Genomic DNA, 26,840 nt, shown 5'->3' with positions numbered 1-26,840 from the left:
AAGTCTCCCCAACCCTAACCCTAACTTGGGTTTTTACCCAAATTTTCTAGAGGAACTTTAACATCCCCCAGTCCACGCAGTGTACTAAAAGACAGGAGGGAACACATCCTGTTGGGCCACTCAATCTGTTTCAACATGCTTGGCTTTACAGACGCCCTGGTTCCATCCTGGGAAGCCAAGTCTCGCCAACCCTAACCCTAATTTGAGTCTCAACCCTAATTTCCTCTTTGGACTGAAACATACCGCCGCCCACAGAGTGTACCAATTGTCAGGATGGAAGACATCTTGATGTCCCCCTCAGGCTGATTCACCAAGCTAGGCTTCACCAAGAACCCGTTTCTTACCTAGGAAGCCCAGTTTCCCCAACCCTAACCCTAACTTGGGTTTTTACCCTACTTTATTTTGGGAATGAAACATCCCCTCGTCCACGCAGTGTACGAAAAGACAGGAGGCAACCCATCCTGCAGGCCCACTTATCCTATTTCTCCATGCTTGGCTTTTCCGAGGCCCTGGTTCACTCCAGGGAAGCCAAGTCTCCCGAACCCTAACCCTAACTTGAGTCTTAACCCTAATTTACTTGTGCAACTGTCACAAACCCCCATCCACAGGTTGTACTAAAAGACGGCAGGCATACCATTCCTTTGGCCCTCTCAGGCTGTTTCACCATGCTTGGCTTCAGCAACACCCTGTTTCCATTCTGGGAAGCCAAGTCTCCTGACCCCTAACCCTAAGTTGGGTCTTAACCCTAATTTCCTCTTGGGACTGAAAAATGTCCCTGTCCACAAGCTGTACTAACGGGCAGTATGTTATCCTCCAATGGCTCACTCAGTCTGTTTGACCAATCTAGGCTTTACCAAGATGCTGGTTCCTTCCTGGGAAGCCTAGTGTCCCCAACCCTAACCCTAATTTGAGTCTCAACCCTTATTTCCTGTTTTGACTGAAACATCACCCCGTCCTCACGTTGTACGAAAAGATGGTCGGCACCCCTTTCTGATGACCTGCTCAGTTCGTTTCACCAAGCTAGTCTTCCCTAAGAACCTGGTTCCCTCCTCGGAAGCCAAGTCTCCCCAACCCTAACCCTAACTTGGGTTTTTACCCAAATTTTCTAGAGGAACTTTAACATCCCCCAGTCCACACAGTGTACTAAAAGACAGGAGGGAACAAATCCTGTTGGGCCACTCAATCCGTTTCAACATGCTTGGCTTTACAGACGCCCTGGTTCCATCCTGGGAAGCCAAGTCTCGCCAAACCTAACCCTAATTTGATTCTCAACCCTAATTTCCTCTTTGGACTGAAACATACCGCCGCCCACAGAGTGTACCAAATGTCAGTATGGAAGACATCTTGATGTCCCCCTCAGGCTGATTCACCAAGCTAGGCTTCACCAAGAACCCGTTTCTTACCTAGGAAGCCCAGTTACCCCAACCCTAACCCTAACTTGGGTTTTTACCCTACTTTATTTTGGGAATGAAACATCCCCTCGTCCACGCGGTGTACTAAAAGACAGGAGGCAACCCATCCTGCAGGCCCACTTATCCTATTTCTCCATGCTTGGCTTTTCCGAGGCCCTGGTTCACTCCAGGGAAGCCAAGTCTCCCGAACCCTAACCCTAACCTGAGTCTTAACCCTAATTTACTTGTGCAACTGTCACAAACCCCCATCCACAGGTTGTACTAAAAGACGGCAGGCATACCATTCCTTTGGCCCTCTCAGGCTGTTTCACCATGCTTGGCTTCAGCAACACCCTGTTTCCATTCTGGGAAGCCAAGTCTCCTGACCCCTAACCCTAAGTTGGGTCTGAACCCTAATTTCCTCTTGGGACTGAAACTTGTCCCTGTCCACAAGATGTACTAACAGGCAGTTAGTTAACCACCAATGGCTCACTCAGTCTGTCTGACCAATCTAGGCTTTACCAAGACGCTGGTTCCTTCCTGGGAAGCCTAGTGTCCCCAATCCTAACCCTAATTTGAGTCTCAACCCTAATTTCCTGTTTAGACTGAAACATCGCCCCGTCCTCACGTTGTACTTATAGAGGGTCGGCACCCCTTTCTGATGACCTGCTCAGTTCGTTTCACCAAGCTAGTCTTCCCTAAGAACCTGGTTCCCTCCTCGGAAGCCAAGTCTCCCCAACCCTAACCCTAACTTGGGTTTTTACCCAAATTTTCTAGAGGAACTTTAACATCCCCCAGTCCACGCAGTGTACTAAAAGACAGGAGGGAACACATCCTGTTGGGCCACTCAATCTGTTTCAACATGCTTGGCTTTACAGACGCCCTGGTTCCATCCTGGGAAGCCAAGTCTCGCCAACCCTAACCCTAATTTGAGTCTCAACCCTAATTTCCTCTTTGGACTGAAACATACCGCCGCCCACAGAGTGTACCAAATGTCAGGATGGAAGACATCTTGATGTCCCCCTCAGGCTGATTCACCAAGCTAGGCTTCACCAAGAACCCGTTTCTTACCTAGGAAGCCCAGTTTCCCCAACCCTAACCCTAACTTGGGTTTTTACCCTACTTTATTTTGGGAATGAAACATCCCCTCGTCCACGCAGTGTACAAAAAGACAGGAGGCAACCCATCCTGCAGGCCCACTTATCCTATTTCTCCATGCTTGGCTTTTCCGAGGCCCTGGTTCACTCCAGGGAAGCCAAGTCTCCCAAACCCTAACCCTAACTTGAGTCTTAACCCTAATTTACTTGTGCAACTGTCACAAACCCCCATCCACAGGTTGTACTAAAAGACGGCAGGCATACCATTCCTTTGGCCCTCTCAGGCTGTTTCACCATGCTTGGCTTCAGCAACACCCTGTTTCCATTCTGGGAAGCCAAGTCTCCTGACCCCTAACCCTAAGTTGGGTCTTAACCCTAATTTCCTCTTGGGACTGAAACTTGTCCCTGTCCACAAGCTGTACTAATGGGCAGTATGTTATCCTCCAATGGCTCACTCAGTCTGTTTGACCAATCTAGGCTTTACCAAGACGCTGGTTCCTTCCTGGGAAGCCTATCCTATTTCTCCATGCTTGGCTTTTCCGAGGCCCTGGTTCACTCCAGGGAAGCCAAGTCTCCCCAACCCTAACCCTAATTTGAGTCTCAACCTTTATTTCCTGTTTAGACTGAAACATCGCCCCGTCCTCACATTGTACTAAAAGACGGTCGGCACCCCTTTCTGATGACCTGCTCAGTTCGTTTCACCAAGCTAGTCTTCCCTAAGAACCTGGTTCCCTCCTCGGAAGCCAAGTCTCCCCAACCCTAACCCTAACTTGGGTTTTTACCCAAATTTTCTAGAGGAACTTTAACATCCCCCAGTCCACGCAGTGTACTAAAAGTCAGGAGGGAACAAATCCTGTTGGGCCACTCAATCTGTTTCAACATGCTTGGCTTTACAGATGCCCTGGTTCCATCCTGGGAAGCCAAGTCTCGCCAAACCTAACCCTAATTTGATTCTCAACCCTAATTTCCTCTTTGGACTGAAACATACCGCCGCCCACAGAGTGTACCAAATGTCAGTATGGAAGACATCTTGATGTCCCCCTCAGGCTGATTCACCAAGCTAGGCTTCACCAAGAACCCGTTTCTTACCTAGGAAGCCCAGTTACCCCAACCCTAACCCTAACTTGGGTTTTTACCCTACTTTATTTTGGGAATGAAACATCCCCTCGTCCACGCGGTGTACTAAAAGACAGGAGGCAACCCATCCTGCAGGCCCACTTATCCTATTTCTCCATGCTTGGCTTTTCCGAGGCCCTGGTTCACTCCAGGGAAGCCAAGTCTCCCGAACCCTAACCCTAACTTGAGTCTTAACCCTAATTTACTTGTGCAACTGTCACAAACCCCCATCCACAGGTTGTACTAAAAGACGGCAGGCATACCATTCCTTTGGCCCTCTCAGTCTGTTTCACCATGCTTGGCTTCAGCAACACCCTGTTTCCATTCTGGGAAGCCAAGTCTCCTGACCCCTAACCCTAAGTTGGGTCTGAACCCTAATTTCCTCTTGGGACTGAAACTTGTCCCTGTCCACAAGATGTACTAACAGGCAGTTAGTTAACCACCAATGGCTCACTCAGTCTGTTTGACCAATCTAGGCTTTACCAAGACGCTGGTTCCTTCCTGGGAAGCCTAGTGTCCCCAATCCTAACCCTAATTTGAGTCTCAACCCTAATTTCCTGTTTAGACTGAAACATCGCCCCGTCCTCACGTTGTACTTATAGAGGGTCGGCACCCCTTTCTGATGACCTGCTCAGTTCGTTTCACCAAGCTAGTCTTCCCTAAGAACCTGGTTCCCTCCTCGGAAGCCAAGTCTCCCCAACCCTAACCCTAACTTGGGTTTTTACCCAAATTTTCTAGAGGAACTTTAACATCCCCCAGTCCACGCAGTGTACTAAAAGACAGGAGGGAACACATCCTGTTGGGCCACTCAATCTGTTTCAACATGCTTGGCTTTACAGACGCCCTGGTTCCATCCTGGGAAGCCAAGTCTCGCCAACCCTAACCCTAATTTGAGTCTCAACCCTAATTTCCTCTTTGGACTGAAACATACCGCCGCCCACAGAGTGTACCAATTGTCAGGATGGAAGACATCTTGATGTCCCCCTCAGGCTGATTCACCAAGCTAGGCTTCACCAAGAACCCGTTTCTTACCTAGGAAGCCCAGTTTCCCCAACCCTAACCCTAACTTGGGTTTTTACCCTACTTTATTTTGGGAATGAAACATCCCCTCGTCCACGCAGTGTACGAAAAGACAGGAGGCAACCCATCCTGCAGGCCCACTTATCCTATTTCTCCATGCTTGGCTTTTCCGAGGCCCTGGTTCACTCCAGGGAAGCCAAGTCTCCCGAACCCTAACCCTAACTTGAGTCTTAACCCTAATTTACTTGTGCAACTGTCACAAACCCCCATCCACAGGTTGTACTAAAAGACGGCAGGCATACCATTCCTTTGGCCCTCTCAGGCTGTTTCACCATGCTTGGCTTCAGCAACACCCTGTTTCCATTCTGGGAAGCCAAGTCTCCTGACCCCTAACCCTAAGTTGGGTCTTAACCCTAATTTCCTCTTGGGACTGAAACTTGTCCCTGTCCACAAGCTGTACTAATGGGCAGTATGTTATCCTCCAATGGCTCACTCAGTCTGTTTGACCAATCTAGGCTTTACCAAGACGCTGGTTCCTTCCTGGGAAGCCTATCCTATTTCTCCATGCTTGGCTTTTCCGAGGCCCTGGTTCACTCCAGGGAAGCCAAGTCTCCCCAACCCTAACCCTAATTTGAGTCTCAACCTTTATTTCCTGTTTAGACTGAAACATCGCCCCGTCCTCACATTGTACTAAAAGACGGTCGGCACCCCTTTCTGATGACCTGCTCAGTTCGTTTCACCAAGCTAGTCTTCCCTAAGAACCTGGTTCCCTCCTCGGAAGCCAAGTCTCCCCAACCCTAACCCTAACTTGGGTTTTTACCCAAATTTTCTAGAGGAACTTTAACATCCCCCAGTCCACGCAGTGTACTAAAAGTCAGGAGGGAACAAATCCTGTTGGGCCACTCAATCTGTTTCAACATGCTTGGCTTTACAGATGCCCTGGTTCCATCCTGGGAAGCCAAGTCTCGCCAAACCTAACCCTAATTTGATTCTCAACCCTAATTTCCTCTTTGGACTGAAACATACCGCCGCCCACAGAGTGTACCAAATGTCAGTATGGAAGACATCTTGATGTCCCCCTCAGGCTGATTCACCAAGCTAGGCTTCACCAAGAACCCGTTTCTTACCTAGGAAGCCCAGTTACCCCAACCCTAACCCTAACTTGGGTTTTTACCCTACTTTATTTTGGGAATGAAACATCCCCTCGTCCACGCGGTGTACTAAAAGACAGGAGGCAACCCATCCTGCAGGCCCACTTATCCTATTTCTCCATGCTTGGCTTTTCCGAGGCCCTGGTTCACTCCAGGGAAGCCAAGTCTCCCGAACCCTAACCCTAACTTGAGTCTTAACCCTAATTTACTTGTGCAACTGTCACAAACCCCCATCCACAGGTTGTACTAAAAGACGGCAGGCATACCATTCCTTTGGCCCTCTCAGTCTGTTTCACCATGCTTGGCTTCAGCAACACCCTGTTTCCATTCTGGGAAGCCAAGTCTCCTGACCCCTAACCCTAAGTTGGGTCTGAACCCTAATTTCCTCTTGGGACTGAAACTTGTCCCTGTCCACAAGATGTACTAACAGGCAGTTAGTTAACCACCAATGGCTCACTCAGTCTGTTTGACCAATCTAGGCTTTACCAAGACGCTGGTTCCTTCCTGGGAAGCCTAGTGTCCCCAATCCTAACCCTAATTTGAGTCTCAACCCTAATTTCCTGTTTAGACTGAAACATCGCCCCGTCCTCACGTTGTACTTATAGAGGGTCGGCACCCCTTTCTGATGACCTGCTCAGTTCGTTTCACCAAGCTAGTCTTCCCTAAGAACCTGGTTCCCTCCTCGGAAGCCAAGTCTCCCCAACCCTAACCCTAACTTGGGTTTTTACCCAAATTTTCTAGAGGAACTTTAACATCCCCCAGTCCACGCAGTGTACTAAAAGACAGGAGGGAACACATCCTGTTGGGCCACTCAATCTGTTTCAACATGCTTGGCTTTACAGACGCCCTGGTTCCATCCTGGGAAGCCAAGTCTCGCCAACCCTAACCCTAATTTGAGTCTCAACCCTAATTTCCTCTTTGGACTGAAACATACCGCCGCCCACAGAGTGTACCAATTGTCAGGATGGAAGACATCTTGATGTCCCCCTCAGGCTGATTCACCAAGCTAGGCTTCACCAAGAACCCGTTTCTTACCTAGGAAGCCCAGTTTCCCCAACCCTAACCCTAACTTGGGTTTTTACCCTACTTTATTTTGGGAATGAAACATCCCCTCGTCCACGCAGTGTACGAAAAGACAGGAGGCAACCCATCCTGCAGGCCCACTTATCCTATTTCTCCATGCTTGGCTTTTCCGAGGCCCTGGTTCACTCCAGGGAAGCCAAGTCTCCCGAACCCTAACCCTAACTTGAGTCTTAACCCTAATTTACTTGTGCAACTGTCACAAACCCCCATCCACAGGTTGTACTAAAAGACGGCAGGCATACCATTCCTTTGGCCCTCTCAGGCTGTTTCACCATGCTTGGCTTCAGCAACACCCTGTTTCCATTCTGGGAAGCCAAGTCTCCTGACCCCTAACCCTAAGTTGGGTCTTAACCCTAATTTCCTCTTGGGACTGAAAAATGTCCCTGTCCACAAGCTGTACTAACGGGCAGTATGTTATCCTCCAATGGCTCACTCAGTCTGTTTGACCAATCTAGGCTTTACCAAGACGCTGGTTCCTTCCTGGGAAGCCTAGTGTCCCCAATCCTAACCCTAATTTGAGTCTCAACCCTAATTTCCTGTTTAGACTGAAACATCGCCCCGTCCTCACGTTGTACTTATAGAGGGTCGGCACCCCTTTCTGATGACCTGCTCAGTTCGTTTCACCAAGCTAGTCTTCCCTAAGAACCTGGTTCCCTCCTCGGAAGCCAAGTCTCCCCAACCCTAACCCTAACTTGGGTTTTTACCCAAATTTTCTAGAGGAACTTTAACATCCCCCAGTCCACGCAGTGTACTAAAAGACAGGAGGGAACACATCCTGTTGGGCCACTCAATCTGTTTCAACATGCTTGGCTTTACAGACGCCCTGGTTCCATCCTGGGAAGCCAAGTCTCGCCAACCCTAACCCTAATTTGAGTCTCAACCCTAATTTCCTCTTTGGACTGAAACATACCGCCGCCCACAGAGTGTACCAATTGTCAGGATGGAAGACATCTTGATGTCCCCCTCAGGCTGATTCACCAAGCTAGGCTTCACCAAGAACCCGTTTCTTACCTAGGAAGCCCAGTTTCCCCAACCCTAACCCTAACTTGGGTTTTTACCCTACTTTATTTTGGGAATGAAACATCCCCTCGTCCACGCAGTGTACGAAAAGACAGGAGGCAACCCATCCTGCAGGCCCACTTATCCTATTTCTCCATGCTTGGCTTTTCCGAGGCCCTGGTTCACTCCAGGGAAGCCAAGTCTCCCGAACCCTAACCCTAACTTGAGTCTTAACCCTAATTTACTTGTGCAACTGTCACAAACCCCCATCCACAGGTTGTACTAAAAGACGGCAGGCATACCATTCCTTTGGCCCTCTCAGGCTGTTTCACCATGCTTGGCTTCAGCAACACCCTGTTTCCATTCTGGGAAGCCAAGTCTCCTGACCCCTAACCCTAAGTTGGGTCTGAACCCTAATTTCCTCTTGGGACTGAAACTTGTCCCTGTCCACAAGCTGTACTAATGGGCAGTATGTTATCCTCCAATGGCTCACTCAGTCTGTTTGACCAATCTAGGCTTTACCAAGACGCTGGTTCCTTCCTGGGAAGCCTAGTGTCCCCAATCCTAACCCTAATTTGAGTCTCAACCCTAATTTCCTGTTTAGACTGAAACATCGCCCCGTCCTCACGTTGTACTTATAGAGGGTCGGCACCCCTTTCTGATGACCTGCTCAGTTCGTTTCACCAAGCTAGTCTTCCCTAAGAACCTGGTTCCCTCCTCGGAAGCCAAGTCTCCCCAACCCTAACCCTAACTTGGGTTTTTACCCAAATTTTCTAGAGGAACTTTAACATCCCCCAGTCCACGCAGTGTACTAAAAGACAGGAGGGAACACATCCTGTTGGGCCACTCAATCTGTTTCAACATGCTTGGCTTTACAGACGCCCTGGTTCCATCCTGGGAAGCCAAGTCTCGCCAACCCTAACCCTAATTTGAGTCTCAACCCTAATTTCCTCTTTGGACTGAAACATACCGCCGCCCACAGAGTGTACCAAATGTCAGGATGGAAGACATCTTGATGTCCCCCTCAGGCTGATTCACCAAGCTAGGCTTCACCAAGAACCCGTTTCTTACCTAGGAAGCCCAGTTTCCCCAACCCTAACCCTAACTTGGGTTTTTACCCTACTTTATTTTGGGAATGAAACATCCCCTCGTCCACGCAGTGTACAAAAAGACAGGAGGCAACCCATCCTGCAGGCCCACTTATCCTATTTCTCCATGCTTGGCTTTTCCGAGGCCCTGGTTCACTCCAGGGAAGCCAAGTCTCCCAAACCCTAACCCTAACTTGAGTCTTAACCCTAATTTACTTGTGCAACTGTCACAAACCCCCATCCACAGGTTGTACTAAAAGACGGCAGGCATACCATTCCTTTGGCCCTCTCAGGCTGTTTCACCATGCTTGGCTTCAGCAACACCCTGTTTCCATTCTGGGAAGCCAAGTCTCCTGACCCCTAACCCTAAGTTGGGTCTTAACCCTAATTTCCTCTTGGGACTGAAACTTGTCCCTGTCCACAAGCTGTACTAATGGGCAGTATGTTATCCTCCAATGGCTCACTCAGTCTGTTTGACCAATCTAGGCTTTACCAAGACGCTGGTTCCTTCCTGGGAAGCCTATCCTATTTCTCCATGCTTGGCTTTTCCGAGGCCCTGGTTCACTCCAGGGAAGCCAAGTCTCCCCAACCCTAACCCTAATTTGAGTCTCAACCTTTATTTCCTGTTTAGACTGAAACATCGCCCCGTCCTCACATTGTACTAAAAGACGGTCGGCACCCCTTTCTGATGACCTGCTCAGTTCGTTTCACCAAGCTAGTCTTCCCTAAGAACCTGGTTCCCTCCTCGGAAGCCAAGTCTCCCCAACCCTAACCCTAACTTGGGTTTTTACCCAAATTTTCTAGAGGAACTTTAACATCCCCCAGTCCACGCAGTGTACTAAAAGTCAGGAGGGAACAAATCCTGTTGGGCCACTCAATCTGTTTCAACATGCTTGGCTTTACAGATGCCCTGGTTCCATCCTGGGAAGCCAAGTCTCGCCAAACCTAACCCTAATTTGATTCTCAACCCTAATTTCCTCTTTGGACTGAAACATACTGCCGCCCACAGAGTGTACCAAATGTCAGTATGGAAGACATCTTGATGTCCCCCTCAGGCTGATTCACCAAGCTAGGCTTCACCAAGAACCCGTTTCTTACCTAGGAAGCCCAGTTACCCCAACCCTAACCCTAACTTGGGTTTTTACCCTACTTTATTTTGGGAATGAAACATCCCCTCGTCCACGCGGTGTACTAAAAGACAGGAGGCAACCCATCCTGCAGGCCCACTTATCCTATTTCTCCATGCTTGGCTTTTCCGAGGCCCTGGTTCACTCCAGGGAAGCCAAGTCTCCCGAACCCTAACCCTAACTTGAGTCTTAACCCTAATTTACTTGTGCAACTGTCACAAACCCCCATCCACAGGTTGTACTAAAAGACGGCAGGCATACCATTCCTTTGGCCCTCTCAGTCTGTTTCACCATGCTTGGCTTCAGCAACACCCTGTTTCCATTCTGGGAAGCCAAGTCTCCTGACCCCTAACCCTAAGTTGGGTCTGAACCCTAATTTCCTCTTGGGACTGAAACTTGTCCCTGTCCACAAGATGTACTAACAGGCAGTTAGTTAACCACCAATGGCTCACTCAGTCTGTTTGACCAATCTAGGCTTTACCAAGACGCTGGTTCCTTCCTGGGAAGCCTAGTGTCCCCAATCCTAACCCTAATTTGAGTCTCAACCCTAATTTCCTGTTTAGACTGAAACATCGCCCCGTCCTCACGTTGTACTTATAGAGGGTCGGCACCCCTTTCTGATGACCTGCTCAGTTCGTTTCACCAAGCTAGTCTTCCCTAAGAACCTGGTTCCCTCCTCGGAAGCCAAGTCTCCCCAACCCTAACCCTAACTTGGGTTTTTACCCAAATTTTCTAGAGGAACTTTAACATCCCCCAGTCCACGCAGTGTACTAAAAGACAGGAGGGAACACATCCTGTTGGGCCACTCAATCTGTTTCAACATGCTTGGCTTTACAGACGCCCTGGTTCCATCCTGGGAAGCCAAGTCTCGCCAACCCTAACCCTAATTTGAGTCTCAACCCTAATTTCCTCTTTGGACTGAAACATACCGCCGCCCACAGAGTGTACCAATTGTCAGGATGGAAGACATCTTGATGTCCCCCTCAGGCTGATTCACCAAGCTAGGCTTCACCAAGAACCCGTTTCTTACCTAGGAAGCCCAGTTTCCCCAACCCTAACCCTAACTTGGGTTTTTACCCTACTTTATTTTGGGAATGAAACATCCCCTCGTCCACGCAGTGTACGAAAAGACAGGAGGCAACCCATCCTGCAGGCCCACTTATCCTATTTCTCCATGCTTGGCTTTTCCGAGGCCCTGGTTCACTCCAGGGAAGCCAAGTCTCCCGAACCCTAACCCTAACTTGAGTCTTAACCCTAATTTACTTGTGCAACTGTCACAAACCCCCATCCACAGGTTGTACTAAAAGACGGCAGGCATACCATTCCTTTGGCCCTCTCAGGCTGTTTCACCATGCTTGGCTTCAGCAACACCCTGTTTCCATTCTGGGAAGCCAAGTCTCCTGACCCCTAACCCTAAGTTGGGTCTTAACCCTAATTTCCTCTTGGGACTGAAAAATGTCCCTGTCCACAAGCTGTACTAACGGGCAGTATGTTATCCTCCAATGGCTCACTCAGTCTGTTTGACCAATCTAGGCTTTACCAAGACGCTGGTTCCTTCCTGGGAAGCCTATCCTATTTCTCCATGCTTGGCTTTTCCGAGGCCCTGGTTCACTCCAGGGAAGCCAAGTCTCCCCAACCCTAACCCTAATTTGAGTCTCAACCTTTATTTCCTGTTTAGACTGAAACATCGCCCCGTCCTCACATTGTACTAAAAGACGGTCGGCACCCCTTTCTGATGACCTGCTCAGTTCGTTTCACCAAGCTAGTCTTCCCTAAGAACCTGGTTCCCTCCTCGGAAGCCAAGTCTCCCCAACCCTAACCCTAACTTGGGTTTTTACCCAAATTTTCTAGAGGAACTTTAACATCCCCCAGTCCACGCAGTGTACTAAAAGTCAGGAGGGAACAAATCCTGTTGGGCCACTCAATCTGTTTCAACATGCTTGGCTTTACAGATGCCCTGGTTCCATCCTGGGAAGCCAAGTCTCGCCAAACCTAACCCTAATTTGATTCTCAACCCTAATTTCCTCTTTGGACTGAAACATACCGCCGCCCACAGAGTGTACCAAATGTCAGTATGGAAGACATCTTGATGTCCCCCTCAGGCTGATTCACCAAGCTAGGCTTCACCAAGAACCCGTTTCTTACCTAGGAAGCCCAGTTACCCCAACCCTAACCCTAACTTGGGTTTTTACCCTACTTTATTTTGGGAATGAAACATCCCCTCGTCCACGCGGTGTACTAAAAGACAGGAGGCAACCCATCCTGCAGGCCCACTTATCCTATTTCTCCATGCTTGGCTTTTCCGAGGCCCTGGTTCACTCCAGGGAAGCCAAGTCTCCCGAACCCTAACCCTAACTTGAGTCTTAACCCTAATTTACTTGTGCAACTGTCACAAACCCCCATCCACAGGTTGTACTAAAAGACGGCAGGCATACCATTCCTTTGGCCCTCTCAGGCTGTTTCACCATGCTTGGCTTCAGCAACACCCTGTTTCCATTCTGGGAAGCCAAGTCTCCTGACCCCTAACCCTAAGTTGGGTCTGAACCCTAATTTCCTCTTGGGACTGAAACTTGTCCCTGTCCACAAGATGTACTAACAGGCAGTTAGTTAACCACCAATGGCTCACTCAGTCTGTTTGACCAATCTAGGCTTTACCAAGACGCTGGTTCCTTCCTGGGAAGCCTAGTGTCCCCAATCCTAACCCTAATTTGAGTCTCAACCCTAATTTCCTGTTTAGACTGAAACATCGCCCCGTCCTCACGTTGTACTTATAGAGGGTCGGCACCCCTTTCTGATGACCTGCTCAGTTCGTTTCACCAAGCTAGTCTTCCCTAAGAACCTGGTTCCCTCCTCGGAAGCCAAGTCTCCCCAACCCTAACCCTAACTTGGGTTTTTACCCAAATTTTCTAGAGGAACTTTAACATCCCCCAGTCCACGCAGTGTACTAAAAGACAGGAGGGAACACATCCTGTTGGGCCACTCAATCTGTTTCAACATGCTTGGCTTTACAGACGCCCTGGTTCCATCCTGGGAAGCCAAGTCTCGCCAACCCTAACCCTAATTTGAGTCTCAACCCTAATTTCCTCTTTGGACTGAAACATACCGCCGCCCACAGAGTGTACCAATTGTCAGGATGGAAGACATCTTGATGTCCCCCTCAGGCTGATTCACCAAGCTAGGCTTCACCAAGAACCCGTTTCTTACCTAGGAAGCCCAGTTTCCCCAACCCTAACCCTAACTTGGGTTTTTACCCTACTTTATTTTGGGAATGAAACATCCCCTCATCCACGCAGTGTACGAAAAGACAGGAGGCAACCCATCCTGCAGGCCCACTTATCCTATTTCTCCATGCTTGGCTTTTCCGAGGCCCTGGTTCACTCCAGGGAAGCCAAGTCTCCCGAACCCTAACCCTAACTTGAGTCTTAACCCTAATTTACTTGTGCAACTGTCACAAACCCCCATCCACAGGTTGTACTAAAAGACGGCAGGCATACCATTCCTTTGGCCCTCTCAGGCTGTTTCACCATGCTTGGCTTCAGCAACACCCTGTTTCCATTCTGGGAAGCCAAGTCTCCTGACCCCTAACCCTCAGTTGGGTCTTAACCCTAATTTCCTCTTGGGACTGAAAAATGTCCCTGTCCACAAGCTGTACTAACGGGCAGTATGTTATCCTCCAATGGCTCACTCAGTCTGTTTGACCAATCTAGGCTTTACCAAGATGCTGGTTCCATCCTGGGAAGCCAAGTCTCGCCAAACCTAACCCTAATTTGATTCTCAACCCTAATTTCCTCTTTGGACTGAAACATACCGCCGCCCACAGAGTGTACCAAATGTCAGTATGGAAGACATCTTGATGTCCCCCTCAGGCTGATTCACCAAGCTAGGCTTCACCAAGAACCCGTTTCTTACCTAGGAAGCCCAGTTTCCCCAACCCTAACCCTAACTTGGGTTTTTACCCTACTTTATTTTGGGAATGAAACATCCCCTCGTCCACGCAGTGTACGAAAAGACAGGAGGCAACCCATCCTGCAGGCCCACTTATCCTATTTCTCCATGCTTGGCTTTTCCGAGGCCCTGGTTCACTCCAGGGAAGCCAAGTCTCCCGAACCCTAACCCTAACTTGAGTCTTAACCCTAATTTACTTGTGCAACTGTCACAAACCCCCATCCACAGGTTGTACTAAAAGACGGCAGGCATACCATTCCTTTGGCCCTCTCAGGCTGTTTCACCATGCTTGGCTTCAGCAACACCCTGTTTCCATTCTGGGAAGCCAAGTCTCCTGACCCCTAACCCTAAGTTGGGTCTGAACCCTAATTTCCTCTTGGGACTGAAACTTGTCCCTGTCCACAAGCTGTACTAATGGGCAGTATGTTATCCTCCAATGGCTCACTCAGTCTGTTTGACCAATCTAGGCTTTACCAAGACGCTGGTTCCTTCCTGGGAAGCCTAGTGTCCCCAATCCTAACCCTAATTTGAGTCTCAACCCTAATTTCCTGTTTAGACTGAAACATCGCCCCGTCCTCACGTTGTACTTATAGAGGGTCGGCACCCCTTTCTGATGACCTGCTCAGTTCGTTTCACCAAGCTAGTCTTCCCTAAGAACCTGGTTCCCTCCTCGGAAGCCAAGTCTCCCCAACCCTAACCCTAACTTGGGTTTTTACCCAAATTTTCTAGAGGAACTTTAACATCCCCCAGTCCACGCAGTGTACTAAAAGACAGGAGGGAACACATCCTGTTGGGCCACTCAATCTGTTTCAACATGCTTGGCTTTACAGACGCCCTGGTTCCATCCTGGGAAGCCAAGTCTCGCCAACCCTAACCCTAATTTGAGTCTCAACCCTAATTTCCTCTTTGGACTGAAACATACCGCCGCCCACAGAGTGTACCAAATGTCAGGATGGAAGACATCTTGATGTCCCCCTCAGGCTGATTCACCAAGCTAGGCTTCACCAAGAACCCGTTTCTTACCTAGGAAGCCCAGTTTCCCCAACCCTAACCCTAACTTGGGTTTTTACCCTACTTTATTTTGGGAATGAAACATCCCCTCGTCCACGCAGTGTACAAAAAGACAGGAGGCAACCCATCCTGCAGGCCCACTTATCCTATTTCTCCATGCTTGGCTTTTCCGAGGCCCTGGTTCACTCCAGGGAAGCCAAGTCTCCCAAACCCTAACCCTAACTTGAGTCTTAACCCTAATTTACTTGTGCAACTGTCACAAACCCCCATCCACAGGTTGTACTAAAAGACGGCAGGCATACCATTCCTTTGGCCCTCTCAGGCTGTTTCACCATGCTTGGCTTCAGCAACACCCTGTTTCCATTCTGGGAAGCCAAGTCTCCTGACCCCTAACCCTAAGTTGGGTCTTAACCCTAATTTCCTCTTGGGACTGAAACTTGTCCCTGTCCACAAGCTGTACTAATGGGCAGTATGTTATCCTCCAATGGCTCACTCAGTCTGTTTGACCAATCTAGGCTTTACCAAGACGCTGGTTCCTTCCTGGGAAGCCTATCCTATTTCTCCATGCTTGGCTTTTCCGAGGCCCTGGTTCACTCCAGGGAAGCCAAGTCTCCCCAAACCTAACCCTAATTTGAGTCTCAACCTTTATTTCCTGTTTAGACTGAAACATCGCCCCGTCCTCACATTGTACTAAAAGACGGTCGGCACCCCTTTCTGATGACCTGCTCAGTTCGTTTCACCAAGCTAGTCTTCCCTAAGAACCTGGTTCCCTCCTCGGAAGCCAAGTCTCCCCAACCCTAACCCTAACTTGGGTTTTTACCCAAATTTTCTAGAGGAACTTTAACATCCCCCAGTCCACGCAGTGTACTAAAAGTCAGGAGGGAACAAATCCTGTTGGGCCACTCAATCTGTTTCAACATGCTTGGCTTTACAGATGCCCTGGTTCCATCCTGGGAAGCCAAGTCTCGCCAAACCTAACCCTAATTTGATTCTCAACCCTAATTTCCTCTTTGGACTGAAACATACCGCCGCCCACAGAGTGTACCAAATGTCAGTATGGAAGACATCTTGATGTCCCCCTCAGGCTGATTCACCAAGCTAGGCTTCACCAAGAACCCGTTTCTTACCTAGGAAGCCCAGTTACCCCAACCCTAACCCTAACTTGGGTTTTTACCCTACTTTATTTTGGGAATGAAACATCCCCTCGTCCACGCGGTGTACTAAAAGACAGGAGGCAACCCATCCTGCAGGCCCACTTATCCTATTTCTCCATGCTTGGCTTTTCCGAGGCCCTGGTTCACTCCAGGGAAGCCAAGTCTCCCGAACCCTAACCCTAACTTGAGTCTTAACCCTAATTTACTTGTGCAACTGTCACAAACCCCCATCCACAGGTTGTACTAAAAGACGGCAGGCATACCATTCCTTTGGCCCTCTCAGTCTGTTTCACCATGCTTGGCTTCAGCAACACCCTGTTTCCATTCTGGGAAGCCAAGTCTCCTGACCCCTAACCCTAAGTTGGGTCTGAACCCTAATTTCCTCTTGGGACTGAAACTTGTCCCTGTCCACAAGATGTACTAACAGGCAGTTAGTTAACCACCAATGGCTCACTCAGTCTGTTTGACCAATCTAGGCTTTACCAAGACGCTGGTTCCTTCCTGGGAAGCCTAGTGTCCCCAATCCTAACCCTAATTTGAGTCTCAACCCTAATTTCCTGTTTAGACTGAAACATCGCCCCGTCCTCACGTTGTACTTATAGAGGGTCGGCACCCCTTTCTGATGACCTGCTCAGTTCGTTTCACCAAGCTAGTCTTCCCTAAGAACCTGGTTCCCTCCTCGGAAGCCAAGTCTCCCCAACCCTAACCCTAACTTGGGTTTTTACCCAAATTTTCTAGAGGAACTTTAACATCCCCCAGTCCACGCAGTGTACTAAAAGACAGGAGGGAACACATCCTGTTGGGCCACTCAATCTGTTTCAACATGCTTGGCTTTACAGACGCCCTGGTTCCATCCTGGGAAGCCAAGTCTCGCCAACCCTAACCCTAATTTGAGTCTCAACCCTAATTTCCTCTTTGGACTGAAACATACCGCCGCCCACAGAGTGTACCAATTGTCAGGATGGAAGACATCTTGATGTCCCCCTCAGGCTGATTCACCAAGCTAGGCTTCACCAAGAACCCGTTTCTTACCTAGGAAGCCCAGTTTCCCCAACCCTAACCCTAACTTGGGTTTTTACCCTACTTTATTTTGGGAATGAAACATCCCCTCGTCCACGCAGTGTACGAAAAGACAGGAGGCAACCCATCCTGCAGGCCCACTTATCCTATTTCTCCATGCTTGGCTTTTCCGAGGCCCTGGTTCACTCCAGGGAAGCCAAGTCTCCCGAACCCTAACCCTAACTTGAGTCTTAACCCTAATTTACTTGTGCAACTGTCACAAACCCCCATCCACAGGTTGTACTAAAAGACGGCAGGCATACCATTCCTTTGGCCCTCTCAGGCTGTTTCACCATGCTTGGCTTCAGCAACACCCTGTTTCCATTCTGGGAAGCCAAGTCTCCTGACCCCTAACCCTAAGTTGGGTCTGAACCCTAATTTCCTCTTGGGACTGAAACTTGTCCCTGTCCACAAGCTGTACTAATGGGCAGTATGTTATCCTCCAATGGCTCACTCAGTCTGTTTGACCAATCTAGGCTTTACCAAGACGCTGGTTCCTTCCTGGGAAGCCTAGTGTCCCCAATCCTAACCCTAATTTGAGTCTCAACCCTAATTTCCTGTTTAGACTGAAACATCGCCCCGTCCTCACGTTGTACTTATAGAGGGTCGGCACCCCTTTCTGATGACCTGCTCAGTTCGTTTCACCAAGCTAGTCTTCCCTAAGAACCTGGTTCCCTCCTCGGAAGCCAAGTCTCCCCAACCCTAACCCTAACTTGGGTTTTTACCCAAATTTTCTAGAGGAACTTTAACATCCCCCAGTCCACGCAGTGTACTAAAAGACAGGAGGGAACACATCCTGTTGGGCCACTCAATCTGTTTCAACATGCTTGGCTTTACAGACGCCCTGGTTCCATCCTGGGAAGCCAAGTCTCGCCAACCCTAACCCTAATTTGAGTCTCAACCCTAATTTCCTCTTTGGACTGAAACATACCGCCGCCCACAGAGTGTACCAAATGTCAGGATGGAAGACATCTTGATGTCCCCCTCAGGCTGATTCACCAAGCTAGGCTTCACCAAGAACCCGTTTCTTACCTAGGAAGCCCAGTTTCCCCAACCCTAACCCTAACTTGGGTTTTTACCCTACTTTATTTTGGGAATGAAACATCCCCTCGTCCACGCAGTGTACAAAAAGACAGGAGGCAACCCATCCTGCAGGCCCACTTATCCTATTTCTCCATGCTTGGCTTTTCCGAGGCCCTGGTTCACTCCAGGGAAGCCAAGTCTCCCAAACCCTAACCCTAACTTGAGTCTTAACCCTAATTTACTTGTGCAACTGTCACAAACCCCCATCCACAGGTTGTACTAAAAGACGGCAGGCATACCATTCCTTTGGCCCTCTCAGGCTGTTTCACCATGCTTGGCTTCAGCAACACCCTGTTTCCATTCTGGGAAGCCAAGTCTCCTGACCCCTAACCCTAAGTTGGGTCTTAACCCTAATTTCCTCTTGGGACTGAAACTTGTCCCTGTCCACAAGCTGTACTAATGGGCAGTATGTTATCCTCCAATGGCTCACTCAGTCTGTTTGACCAATCTAGGCTTTACCAAGACGCTGGTTCCTTCCTGGGAAGCCTATCCTATTTCTCCATGCTTGGCTTTTCCGAGGCCCTGGTTCACTCCAGGGAAGCCAAGTCTCCCCAACCCTAACCCTAATTTGAGTCTCAACCTTTATTTCCTGTTTAGACTGAAACATCGCCCCGTCCTCACATTGTACTAAAAGACGGTCGGCACCCCTTTCTGATGACCTGCTCAGTTCGTTTCACCAAGCTAGTCTTCCCTAAGAACCTGGTTCCCTCCTCGGAAGCCAAGTCTCCCCAACCCTAACCCTAACTTGGGTTTTTACCCAAATTTTCTAGAGGAACTTTAACATCCCCCAGTCCACGCAGTGTACTAAAAGTCAGGAGGGAACAAATCCTGTTGGGCCACTCAATCTGTTTCAACATGCTTGGCTTTACAGATGCCCTGGTTCCATCCTGGGAAGCCAAGTCTCGCCAAACCTAACCCTAATTTGATTCTCAACCCTAATTTCCTCTTTGGACTGAAACATACCGCCGCCCACAGAGTGTACCAAATGTCAGTATGGAAGACATCTTGATGTCCCCCTCAGGCTGATTCACCAAGCTAGGCTTCACCAAGAACCCGTTTCTTACCTAGGAAGCCCAGTTACCCCAACCCTAACCCTAACTTGGGTTTTTACCCTACTTTATTTTGGGAATGAAACATCCCCTCGTCCACGCGGTGTACTAAAAGACAGGAGGCAACCCATCCTGCAGGCCCACTTATCCTATTTCTCCATGCTTGGCTTTTCCGAGGCCCTGGTTCACTCCAGGGAAGCCAAGTCTCCCGAACCCTAACCCTAACTTGAGTCTTAACCCTAATTTACTTGTGCAACTGTCACAAACCCCCATCCACAGGTTGTACTAAAAGACGGCAGGCATACCATTCCTTTGGCCCTCTCAGTCTGTTTCACCATGCTTGGCTTCAGCAACACCCTGTTTCCATTCTGGGAAGCCAAGTCTCCTGACCCCTAACCCTAAGTTGGGTCTGAACCCTAATTTCCTCTTGGGACTGAAACTTGTCCCTGTCCACAAGATGTACTAACAGGCAGTTAGTTAACCACCAATGGCTCACTCAGTCTGTTTGACCAATCTAGGCTTTACCAAGACGCTGGTTCCTTCCTGGGAAGCCTAGTGTCCCCAATCCTAACCCTAATTTGAGTCTCAACCCTAATTTCCTGTTTAGACTGAAACATCGCCCCGTCCTCACGTTGTACTTATAGAGGGTCGGCACCCCTTTCTGATGACCTGCTCAGTTCGTTTCACCAAGCTAGTCTTCCCTAAGAACCTGGTTCCCTCCTCGGAAGCCAAGTCTCCCCAACCCTAACCCTAACTTGGGTTTTTACCCAAATTTTCTAGAGGAACTTTAACATCCCCCAGTCCACGCAGTGTACTAAAAGACAGGAGGGAACACATCCTGTTGGGCCACTCAATCTGTTTCAACATGCTTGGCTTTACAGACGCCCTGGTTCCATCCTGGGAAGCCAAGTCTCGCCAACCCTAACCCTAATTTGAGTCTCAACCCTAATTTCCTCTTTGGACTGAAACATACCGCCGCCCACAGAGTGTACCAATTGTCAGGATGGAAGACATCTTGATGTCCCCCTCAGGCTGATTCACCAAGCTAGGCTTCACCAAGAACCCGTTTCTTACCTAGGAAGCCCAGTTTCCCCAACCCTAACCCTAACTTGGGTTTTTACCCTACTTTATTTTGGGAATGAAACATCCCCTCGTCCACGCAGTGTACGAAAAGACAGGAGGCAACCCATCCTGCAGGCCCACTTATCCTATTTCTCCATGCTTGGCTTTTCCGAGGCCCTGGTTCACTCCAGGGAAGCCAAGTCTCCCGAACCCTAACCCTAACTTGAGTCTTAACCCTAATTTACTTGTGCAACTGTCACAAACCCCCATCCACAGGTTGTACTAAAAGACGGCAGGCATACCATTCCTTTGGCCCTCTCAGGCTGTTTCACCATGCTTGGCTTCAGCAACACCCTGTTTCCATTCTGGGAAGCCAAGTCTCCTGACCCCTAACCCTAAGTTGGGTCTTAACCCTAATTTCCTCTTGGGACTGAAAAATGTCCCTGTCCACAAGCTGTACTAACGGGCAGTATGTTATCCTCCAATGGCTCACTCAGTCTGTTTGACCAATCTAGGCTTTACCAAGACGCTGGTTTCTTCCTGGGAAGCCTAGTGTCCCCAATCCTAACCCTAATTTGAGTCTCAACCCTAATTTCCTGTTTAGACTGAAACATCGCCCCGTCCTCACGTTGTACTTATAGAGGGTCGGCACCCCTTTCTGATGACCTGCTCAGTTCGTTTCACCAAGCTAGTCTTCCCTAAGAACCTGGTTCCCTCCTCGGAAGCCAAGTCTCCCCAACCCTAACCCTAACTTGGGTTTTTACCCAAATTTTCTAGAGGAACTTTAACATCCCCCAGTCCACGCAGTGTACTAAAAGACAGGAGGGAACACATCCTGTTGGGCCACTCAATCTGTTTCAACATGCTTGGCTTTACAGACGCCCTGGTTCCATCCTGGGAAGCCAAGTCTCGCCAACCCTAACCCTAATTTGAGTCTCAACCCTAATTTCCTCTTTGGACTGAAACATACCGCCGCCCACAGAGTGTACCAATTGTCAGGATGGAAGACATCTTGATGTCCCCCTCAGGCTGATTCACCAAGCTAGGCTTCACCAAGAACCCGTTTCTTACCTAGGAAGCCCAGTTTCCCCAACCCTAACCCTAACTTGGGTTTTTACCCTACTTTATTTTGGGAATGAAACATCCCCTCGTCCACGCAGTGTACGAAAAGACAGGAGGCAACCCATCCTGCAGGCCCACTTATCCTATTTCTCCATGCTTGGCTTTTCCGAGGCCCTGGTTCACTCCAGGGAAGCCAAGTCTCCCGAACCCTAACCCTAACTTGAGTCTTAACCCTAATTTACTTGTGCAACTGTCACAAACCCCCATCCACAGGTTGTACTAAAAGACGGCAGGCATACCATTCCTTTGGCCCTCTCAGGCTGTTTCACCATGCTTGGCTTCAGCAACACCCTGTTTCCATTCTGGGAAGCCAAGTCTCCTGACCCCTAACCCTAAGTTGGGTCTGAACCCTAATTTCCTCTTGGGACTGAAACTTGTCCCTGTCCACAAGCTGTACTAATGGGCAGTATGTTATCCTCCAATGGCTCACTCAGTCTGTTTGACCAATCTAGGCTTTACCAAGACGCTGGTTCCTTCCTGGGAAGCCTAGTGTCCCCAATCCTAACCCTAATTTGAGTCTCAACCCTAATTTCCTGTTTAGACTGAAACATCGCCCCGTCCTCACGTTGTACTTATAGAGGGTCGGCACCCCTTTCTGATGACCTGCTCAGTTCGTTTCACCAAGCTAGTCTTCCCTAAGAACCTGGTTCCCTCCTCGGAAGCCAAGTCTCCCCAACCCTAACCCTAACTTGGGTTTTTACCCAAATTTTCTAGAGGAACTTTAACATCCCCCAGTCCACGCAGTGTACTAAAAGACAGGAGGGAACACATCCTGTTGGGCCACTCAATCTGTTTCAACATGCTTGGCTTTACAGACGCCCTGGTTCCATCCTGGGAAGCCAAGTCTCGCCAACCCTAACCCTAATTTGAGTCTCAACCCTAATTTCCTCTTTGGACTGAAACATACCGCCGCCCACAGAGTGTACCAAATGTCAGGATGGAAGACATCTTGATGTCCCCCTCAGGCTGATTCACCAAGCTAGGCTTCACCAAGAACCCGTTTCTTACCTAGGAAGCCCAGTTTCCCCAACCCTAACCCTAACTTGGGTTTTTACCCTACTTTATTTTGGGAATGAAACATCCCCTCGTCCACGCAGTGTACAAAAAGACAGGAGGCAACCCATCCTGCAGGCCCACTTATCCTATTTCTCCATGCTTGGCTTTTCCGAGGCCCTGGTTCACTCCAGGGAAGCCAAGTCTCCCAAACCCTAACCCTAACTTGAGTCTTAACCCTAATTTACTTGTGCAACTGTCACAAACCCCCATCCACAGGTTGTACTAAAAGACGGCAGGCATACCATTCCTTTGGCCCTCTCAGGCTGTTTCACCATGCTTGGCTTCAGCAACACCCTGTTTCCATTCTGGGAAGCCAAGTCTCCTGACCCCTAACCCTAAGTTGGGTCTTAACCCTAATTTCCTCTTGGGACTGAAACTTGTCCCTGTCCACAAGCTGTACTAATGGGCAGTATGTTATCCTCCAATGGCTCACTCAGTCTGTTTGACCAATCTAGGCTTTACCAAGACGCTGGTTCCTTCCTGGGAAGCCTATCCTATTTCTCCATGCTTGGCTTTTCCGAGGCCCTGGTTCACTCCAGGGAAGCCAAGTCTCCCCAACCCTAACCCTAATTTGAGTCTCAACCTTTATTTCCTGTTTAGACTGAAACATCGCCCCGTCCTCACATTGTACTAAAAGACGGTCGGCACCCCTTTCTGATGACCTGCTCAGTTCGTTTCACCAAGCTAGTCTTCCCTAAGAACCTGGTTCCCTCCTCGGAAGCCAAGTCTCCCCAACCCTAACCCTAACTTGGGTTTTTACCCAAATTTTCTAGAGGAACTTTAACATCCCCCAGTCCACGCAGTGTACTAAAAGTCAGGAGGGAACAAATCCTGTTGGGCCACTCAATCTGTTTCAACATGCTTGGCTTTACAGATGCCCTGGTTCCATCCTGGGAAGCCAAGTCTCGCCAAACCTAACCCTAATTTGATTCTCAACCCTAATTTCCTCTTTGGACTGAAACATACCGCCGCCCACAGAGTGTACCAAATGTCAGTATGGAAGACATCTTGATGTCCCCCTCAGGCTGATTCACCAAGCTAGGCTTCACCAAGAACCCGTTTCTTACCTAGGAAGCCCAGTTACCCCAACCCTAACCCTAACTTGGGTTTTTACCCTACTTTATTTTGGGAATGAAACATCCCCTCGTCCACGCGGTGTACTAAAAGACAGGAGGCAACCCATCCTGCAGGCCCACTTATCCTATTTCTCCATGCTTGGCTTTTCCGAGGCCCTGGTTCACTCCAGGGAAGCCAAGTCTCCCGAACCCTAACCCTAACTTGAGTCTTAACCCTAATTTACTTGTGCAACTGTCACAAACCCCCATCCACAGGTTGTACTAAAAGACGGCAGGCATACCATTCCTTTGGCCCTCTCAGGCTGTTTCACCATGCTTGGCTTCAGCAACACCCTGTTTCCATTCTGGGAAGCCAAGTCTCCTGACCCCTAACCCTAAGTTGGGTCTGAACCCTAATTTCCTCTTGGGACTGAAACTTGTCCCTGTCCACAAGATGTACTAACAGGCAGTTAGTTAACCACCAATGGCTCACTCAGTCTGTTTGACCAATCTAGGCTTTACCAAGACGCTGGTTCCTTCCTGGGAAGCCTAGTGTCCCCAATCCTAACCCTAATTTGAGTCTCAACCCTAATTTCCTGTTTAGACTGAAACATCGCCCCGTCCTCACGTTGTACTTATAGAGGGTCGGCACCCCTTTCTGATGACCTGCTCAGTTCGTTTCACCAAGCTAGTCTTCCCTAAGAACCTGGTTCCCTCCTCGGAAGCCAAGTCTCCCCAACCCTAACCCTAACTTGGGTTTTTACCCAAATTTTCTAGAGGAACTTTAACATCCCCCAGTCCACGCAGTGTACTAAAAGACAGGAGGGAACACATCCTGTTGGGCCACTCAATCTGTTTCAACATGCTTGGCTTTACAGACGCCCTGGTTCCATCCTGGGAAGCCAAGTCTCGCCAACCCTAACCCTAATTTGAGTCTCAACCCTAATTTCCTCTTTGGACTGAAACATACCGCCGCCCACAGAGTGTACCAATTGTCAGGATGGAAGACATCTTGATGTCCCCCTCAGGCTGATTCACCAAGCTAGGCTTCACCAAGAACCCGTTTCTTACCTAGGAAGCCCAGTTTCCCCAACCCTAACCCTAACTTGGGTTTTTACCCTACTTTATTTTGGGAATGAAACATCCCCTCGTCCACGCAGTGTACGAAAAGACAGGAGGCAACCCATCCTGCAGGCCCACTTATCCTATTTCTCCATGCTTGGCTTTTCCGAGGCCCTGGTTCACTCCAGGGAAGCCAAGTCTCCCGAACCCTAACCCTAACTTGAGTCTTAACCCTAATTTACTTGTGCAACTGTCACAAACCCCCATCCACAGGTTGTACTAAAAGACGGCAGGCATACCATTCCTTTGGCCCTCTCAGGCTGTTTCACCATGCTTGGCTTCAGCAACACCCTGTTTCCATTCTGGGAAGCCAAGTCTCCTGACCCCTAACCCTAAGTTGGGTCTTAACCCTAATTTCCTCTTGGGACTGAAAAATGTCCCTGTCCACAAGCTGTACTAACGGGCAGTATGTTATCCTCCAATGGCTCACTCAGTCTGTTTGACCAATCTAGGCTTTACCAAGACGCTGGTTCCTTCCTGGGAAGCCTATCCTATTTCTCCATGCTTGGCTTTTCCGAGGCCCTGGTTCACTCCAGGGAAGCCAAGTCTCCCCAACCCTAACCCTAATTTGAGTCTCAACCTTTATTTCCTGTTTAGACTGAAACATCGCCCCGTCCTCACATTGTACTAAAAGACGGTCGGCACCCCTTTCTGATGACCTGCTCAGTTCGTTTCACCAAGCTAGTCTTCCCTAAGAACCTGGTTCCCTCCTCGGAAGCCAAGTCTCCCCAACCCTAACCCTAACTTGGGTTTTTACCCAAATTTTCTAGAGGAACTTTAACATCCCCCAGTCCACGCAGTGTACTAAAAGTCAGGAGGGAACAAATCCTGTTGGGCCACTCAATCTGTTTCAACATGCTTGGCTTTACAGATGCCCTGGTTCCATCCTGGGAAGCCAAGTCTCGCCAAACCTAACCCTAATTTGATTCTCAACCCTAATTTCCTCTTTGGACTGAAACATACCGCCGCCCACAGAGTGTACCAAATGTCAGTATGGAAGACATCTTGATGTCCCCCTCAGGCTGATTCACCAAGCTAGGCTTCACCAAGAACCCGTTTCTTACCTAGGAAGCCCAGTTACCCCAACCCTAACCCTAACTTGGGTTTTTACCCTACTTTATTTTGGGAATGAAACATCCCCTCGTCCACGCGGTGTACTAAAAGACAGGAGGCAACCCATCCTGCAGGCCCACTTATCCTATTTCTCCATGCTTGGCTTTTCCGAGGCCCTGGTTCACTCCAGGGAAGCCAAGTCTCCCGAACCCTAACCCTAACTTGAGTCTTAACCCTAATTTACTTGTGCAACTGTCACAAACCCCCATCCACAGGTTGTACTAAAAGACGGCAGGCATACCATTCCTTTGGCCCTCTCAGGCTGTTTCACCATGCTTGGCTTCAGCAACACCCTGTTTCCATTCTGGGAAGCCAAGTCTCCTGACCCCTAACCCTAAGTTGGGTCTGAACCCTAATTTCCTCTTGGGACTGAAACTTGTCCCTGTCCACAAGATGTACTAACAGGCAGTTAGTTAACCACCAATGGCTCACTCAGTCTGTTTGACCAATCTAGGCTTTACCAAGACGCTGGTTCCTTCCTGGGAAGCCTAGTGTCCCCAATCCTAACCCTAATTTGAGTCTCAACCCTAATTTCCTGTTTAGACTGAAACATCGCCCCGTCCTCACGTTGTACTTATAGAGGGTCGGCACCCCTTTCTGATGACCTGCTCAGTTCGTTTCACCAAGCTAGTCTTCCCTAAGAACCTGGTTCCCTCCTCGGAAGCCAAGTCTCCCCAACCCTAACCCTAACTTGGGTTTTTACCCAAATTTTCTAGAGGAACTTTAACATCCCCCAGTCCACGCAGTGTACTAAAAGACAGGAGGGAACACATCCTGTTGGGCCACTCAATCTGTTTCAACATGCTTGGCTTTACAGACGCCCTGGTTCCATCCTGGGAAGCCAAGTCTCGCCAACCCTAACCCTAATTTGAGTCTCAACCCTAATTTCCTCTTTGGACTGAAACATACCGCCGCCCACAGAGTGTACCAATTGTCA

Source organism: Heloderma suspectum, chromosome 1, assembly GCF_057233095.1.
Source record: "Heloderma suspectum isolate Gila_16-S chromosome 1, 16-S_ref, whole genome shotgun sequence".
NCBI classification, from domain to species: domain Eukaryota; kingdom Metazoa; phylum Chordata; class Lepidosauria; order Squamata; family Helodermatidae; genus Heloderma; species Heloderma suspectum.
The sequence above is the reverse complement of the archived record's forward strand: the minus strand, read 5'-3'. Positions refer to the sequence as shown.